Source organism: Centruroides sculpturatus, unplaced genomic scaffold (assembly GCF_000671375.1).
Source record: "Centruroides sculpturatus isolate CEXI.00-Female unplaced genomic scaffold, Cexi_2.0 scaffold2, whole genome shotgun sequence".
Lineage (NCBI taxonomy): Eukaryota > Metazoa > Arthropoda > Arachnida > Scorpiones > Buthidae > Centruroides > Centruroides sculpturatus.
Genome location: NW_019384369.1, coordinates 1,569,343 through 1,576,132, shown reverse-complemented (window position 1 = coordinate 1,576,132; position 6,790 = coordinate 1,569,343). Strand labels below are relative to the sequence as shown.

Below are 6,790 nucleotides of genomic sequence, written 5' to 3'. Positions count from 1 at the left end.
TCCTTAAATTTACGATTTATGTATCCGTTTGTCATAAAAATTTGTCTTTCCACTTTTTTCCCGAGACTACAAATATTCGAGTACAAAGTAACCGGTTTCGACTTATTTCTACTTAAGAAGTAGTTAAATAATTAAGCGATTAGGGAATTGGGGACATAAACAAAACCCTGATAAAAGAGCCGGAATATTACTTAAACAAAAGCTTAACCCAACCAATCTATAGCCGAGTACAGTGGGGACTGATTTCTTCGAAATACCGTATTAGATGTAATAAAGACAGAAATTTTTCCAGTTCGACGAGAGTGGCCGAAAAGTTGTAAATTTTGGAAATTTCCGTGGACAACACCTGGTCCTAAAACGAATTAGTTAGAAAACAATCTATTAAGTTTAACGTATTTAGATTTTTACAGCTATGATGAGAAACGTTTAAAATTTACAACAACTCTGTCGCGTCCTTCGACAAAAAAGGCATTTGACGTTAACCGGTATCGGCACCCTTGGGATTTGGCATGCATGCACGCACTGCACACCTACCAAGATCGTCTCTGATTCCATTCACGAGTCACTGATAGAGAGCACTTTTAACTAAGTGGATTGTTTTAATATTTAAAAAGTAAAGAATATCTTATGCTATTTTTATGTACGTTTCTTCACAAAACTATATGCATACAATTGAATATTTTGTATCAGGTATGTATAATTGTATATCGATCGCACATTTTATTTTAACAAGTAAGTTTTTATAATTTTATTTTTAATTTTAGCCCTTATAGCTAGCAATTTAGAATGTAATTGTGATATTGAAAATTTATTTCAAAAAGTTTTGGCTTGAGACCTTATAATGAAAAAGAAAACATTATTGAAAGAAAAAGACCAATGCCTAAATTAAATATAAATACGTCGACAAAAAAATTTGTTCGACATGTTCACGATAAAATTTATGAAGATATAAAATGGCCTTGTGGATGCAAAAAATGCGAAAATTGTTTTGTTGGCCTTGCCTACTATTTTCAAATAAAATTAGTGTGTAGAATGAGATTGGCTTTGACGATTTAAATAATTTTAGTAAAGCTGGCAAAAGACACGAAAATCCTAAATCTCGCATCGAATCTTTCGTAAAATTGAAGCAATTTGGAAATCAAAAAAGAATAGAATTTAACATTAGTACACGATATAAAATAAATATTGAAAATTATAACGAGATAGTTACGGCTAATAGATATATTATATTTTAATTAGTAGATGTTATCGAAGCAAGAATTGGCATTTGGAGGGCGTAGAGAATCTATTAAATCTAATATAACAGAGTTAATTATATTGAACTTGCTTGTTTATTAAGTGCGTTAGATATCTATTAATTAAAAATACATTTAGGGAAATCTACGGTTTTTACTGGCTTATCGAACAAACGAATACGAATGGACTCTAGACCATAACTGACTGATTACCCCTGGAAGTCGGTTTGTTACAGAAACACAGCTTCCCTATTATCAAATGTCACGGCACGCCCCTGATGTACACAAAGAAGGGATTTTTTGAAAAATTCCCCTCCCGGGAAGTGTTATACATTTATAATATTAATAGATACATTTTGAGCTACAACAACGCATGGCGGGATCTGCTAGTATTAAATAGCCATATTATCAACACAGCTTTGTTGTATGTAATATGTCAAAAATTTGGTATTACAACTAGAAAATTTTACAATACAAATACCACACACACCAAGTTTCAAATTGTCCCTTACCTATGTAGAGAGAAATACAGTCGACCCCCCCTATAACACGGTAGATACGTTCCGGTTTTTATGAATCCATTTTCTACGAGTCCAGCCAATCACAGCCCGGCACGTATGCAGTTTACGGACTGCGGCTGTTTGAAAGGTTTCTTCCATAAAATTAATCGATTCTAGACTAATTCGACTCAACATTTCCAAAATACGTATAATTTTTTGGGAATAATCCATATAAACTATGCTATAAACAAAAAAACTGTAGGATTACTTACCGAGCGTGCACCGTTCGACTACGCCATTACTTAAGCTTGATTTCGTCGTGGAGCTTGTCGTCGAATGGCGCTCGCGTGCTTCCTGATAAATTATTTTTTTTGCGAAAAATTCGCTGAACTTTGGAGACATCATTAATATAAATATAATTTTTATGGACGTTAAATAATAAATGGTTTTTAGTAGGTCCGCTGCTCGTTTAAACTCAGCGGTTTGTGCAATATCCGTCCGCTATTGGTCTAGATTCGACCAATTCTGTGGCGACACGAGTCGGCGATGACGTTTTACCGAATTATACGAGTTTTTTTTATCGTGTTTGTACGAATACTGTCACAATTTTTTCGCCGTGATATAAGAATCTGAACTATAGGAACCCGTTTTATAGGGGGGTCGACTCTACTTCATCATACTTCTCTTTACCATTATTCCAGTTCTAATTATAGTTATTTAAAAGTTGCCCCTACGAAGACGAGCCCTTAAACACACCTTCATTAACTATAAATAATTCTCTTTATATCTTACATATACGATACTAGGATTTTAAATACTATTTTCGACATAATTTTTATATCCTTATATAGCCTATATTGAATTTTATGGAATAAAAAAAGTAAGTTATATTGGCTAATTTAACGTTTTTAAAATTAATTATATAGGTTTTTAATTATATTTATAAGTAAAATAGATTTATAGGAATAATTCTAGTCTTTTATCTAAATTTTCGTGTTATTAATTAATCTATACTAATATTATAATGAGATAATGTTTGTAAGTTTGGATGTAGGGGGTAATCTCCAAAACTACTCATCCGATTTCAAAAATTCTTTCACCAATATTTAGAATGGAACTTCGGGGTGGACATAAGCTGTATATTATTCCGGTAAACATTCATATAAATTAAAAGATATTATCTAGGTTAAGGTTTTTATGTCCAACGGATGGCGCTACGAATACGACGACCTAAGTTTGTTTTTCTGTGAGCCATTATGCTTTTCTGTGAGGATGAACTAAAGCAGATCATCTTCTATCTATCTATATAAATAAAAATGTAATGTTCGTTTGTTCCTACCGATTCCTTTGAAATTTTGACACAACGCTGCATTCGAATACGCACGTGTTTTTATATAATATACGTGTCTGAAATTCCCCCCACTAATCCTAACCATCTCCCCACTGAAGGGAGATGGTTAGGATTAAGGCTTACGGTAAAGAAATCTGCTTCTATTTATACTATTTTAGATGCGGGTTTTTGCGTTTTTGATTGCATTTTAATAAGGTAGGTCAAGAGAATGTACACTAAGAAGGGATTTTTCGAAAAATATCTCCCCATGGGGTAAGTGTTATACATTTATAACGGAGATACATTTTGAGCCACAACAACGCCTGGTGGGGTCTGCTAGTACCGTATTTTGACGAGTATAAGTCGCTGTCGAGTATAAGACGCACCCTATTTTGAGACAGAAAATTTAGAAAAAACTTTGTTAATGGGAGATTGCATTTTGTTCGTTTTTTATTCTAGAATATGACGGATGAGTGAATCGACACCTTTATTAAACTGAAATAATCGTCGTTTCTTAATGTAAACTCAGAGGTCACGCAATGACAGTCGACAGAACATGGCGGCGATGACTCGTGTGTCGCTATTCTGATAATCTAGGTACTCTAACCATTCGGTTGAGGGACCATGTGCTTAACGGATCACTGCACAGGTTGGTCCCTAGAGTGGATCACTACTGTAAATAATTTCACTGTAAAAATGGTTACCTATCGAGTATAAGACGCACCATGATTTTGAGCCCCAAAAAGTAGTAAAAAAAGTGCGACTTATACTCGTCAAAATACGGTAATTATATATTATAATTTTCTAAATTTAAAAAAAATTTCATTTATATTCGATATTTTAATTTACATTTTATTTTATTAGATATTTGACATGCTCGTAATTTATTTAAATATTTATAAAATAAAATGATTTTATTTTTTAAGAAAAATTTCAATAATTTTATATTTTTATAATTGTTCTATATAATTATAGTTTTATTAGTTTCAATATAAATAACATATTAAATGCGCTAATGCGTCTAAAGTTTGTTAATTAAAAAAATAATCGTAATTAGGATTTAAGTTTCAATATTAATTAAGTGTAATTTTGTTAAAAATTGTTAACGTCAAAACATTACGTTAGAAAAATTGTTTTGTTTTAACTTTTTATCAAAAACTATCTAAAATTAATCATAATTAAGTATTATCAAGGAAGTTTTCAGATATTCTGGATGTTCGTGACGTTACAAAATTATGGTACGATGTAACGTAATTTTATTATTTAATTTAATACTGTGCTTAATTATTAAATACATTAATATTAAATTATTACTGTATTTTAAATATTTAAAATGATATTTTAAGTAAAATAGTTAGATAATAACCGTGTAGTTATTATTATCCCTATTGTTACATTAAAATGGTGAGACAAGTGCTATTTGACTGTCGTAATGTTATTTAAAATTTTATTATTTGGAAATAATTATTGTGCATTCAAAATTAAATTTTCTTTCTTCAGCTTCATAATTTGTTAAGTAAATTTTAGAAACAATTTTACAATTTCTTTAGCTTAAATATATATATATCTTAAGTACGTAATAAAATTAAAAATAACAATGAAAAGAGAATGTTTAAGTTTAAAAATAATAATAAAACTGAAATTTTAAAGAATATTTTAAATTTTATTTGTCTACTAAATTTATAATTTGTCTTTGTTTTTATTAGTCCGAAAAGAAAATAATAAATAACATTTCAATTTGCTGAAAGTAAAAAATTTTTTGAATGATCGTAAACAAAATTTAATTTAATTCCGCGTTTTATCAAATCTAAATTTATAAATTATGCATGTCATATAAAATTGATCCATTTTACTCCAACGAAACAAAATGGCAGTCATTTAATCTTCTAATTTTTTTTTTTTTTGCATAAAATGAAATTTCGAATTATACAACACTATTTTGTATCCCCAAAATCTAGTAATAAATTGAGAATTTTTCCAAGATTTAAATCTTAGAAAACATTAATTTATATGACAATTTACATAAAGTTAAATTTAAAAAGATAATGAAAACACACCGTTTAGGATAAGAAATAAAACAAGTGATAGTTCCTAAAGAATTGAAAACGTTGAAGAAGGAAAAGACTTTATACAATAACTACTCTTAATTAAACTGGGAATAACAAATTTTAATAAGAATTATGTTTGATATTTTCCTCTTAACTTTTAACTTTCAGGTGAAACTTTTTAATTAAATCTTGTCCAAAGACATATTACAGTCATTTAGTAAATTCTTTCTGGTTATTTGATAGTAGTTGTTGTTTGGTTGATAATCTGAAAATATTTCTAATATTTTCATTTTTTTCATGAAGGTTAACATATTGTTTCATTGTTAGTGTATGTTAGTATCTACATGTATGTTTATCCTCTTCACATATTTAAATGTATTTCTAATAAATCGTTTATAGAATTATTTATAAATCTATCTGTATAGGTATAAATCTACGCACTTACAAATGCATACATTTAAATATCTACACATATTGATATAGTAATATTTTCTGATGGTTTGTCTTCATTTTAATATTTTTGATAAATATTGAAATGTTCATTTACAATCAAATACTAGAAATAATTAATACAAACTAAAAAAAATTTAACATTCATATAATATCTCAATAAACTCATAAATTAATAAATTACGTCTTTCGATTAAATGAAACATTCTTTATTAAGAAAACTTATGCTTCGTTTCCCAGAAACAGAATCATCGAAAAGAAATCTGTTTTTATTCTTATTCTGTTTCTCTTCTATATCCACTACACCAAGAATTGAACAGAACTCAGTAGACTCTTGCGGTCAATAACAGAAATAATAACAAACAAAAATGGATGGCGATACTTCGTTAATGATGCATATTTTGTCATTATGAAATTTGTTGCTTATCGAGGAAAAGTTAAAAACCACTCATAAACGAATTCCTTTATTCTCTTCTTTTGTCATTTAATTTGAAAACTAAGCTTTCCAATAGTTAGAAAAATTACATCAAAATACTGTATCACTTTTCAATTGGTATAATATAAAAATGGAATGTATAACTGAACGAAAAAAGTAGAAATATTTTCAACTTTTTTTCCCCATCCAGAATCCATTCAATCTGAAATTTCTAGAAAGGAATTCTAGTTTGTTTCTGTAATATTTTTCTGGTAATGTAGGAAATCAAGCTTAACTCTTAAAATTATAAAATTTTAATAATTAGGATACCTTTATGAACAACAATTCCCCATTTACAAACTAGGAAAATAGATTCTGTAAAAAGAAACTTTTGTTTGTTTAAATTAATTTTTATTGTTACTCACTCTAAAAGTTTATCAACTAAAATATAACATTTCGTAAATTTTCATTTTTTAGTATGTGTATTTAGAATATTGTTAGTAAAATTCTTTTTATTACTTAATAATTTTACATCACATAAAATTGTGTTTTTTTATAATTACTGAATTGTAATTGCTACTTTCTATAAATCAATATTTTTTGTTAGGTCTACATAAGTTTACATATGATTTAAAAATTATAAAATATATAAGGAATAATAATAATAATAATAATAAATAGCTATACTTGTTACGCTTTTCTGCAGAATTACTTTTTACAATGAATTAAAGTAATAAGTTTTGCATGAAATTGAAGAACATGAATTTTTTTATTGATGTTTAATATATATATATATATATTTTTTTTTTAAA

General features: G+C 28.1%; 1 protein-coding gene across 1 annotated transcript in view; it reads left to right on the top strand.

The window, feature by feature from the left end:
- LOC111613423 (orexin receptor type 2-like) overlaps positions 1 to 6,790 on the top strand; it is a 55,557-nt gene that overhangs the window by 36,462 nt on the left and 12,305 nt on the right. The window lies entirely within an intron of this gene.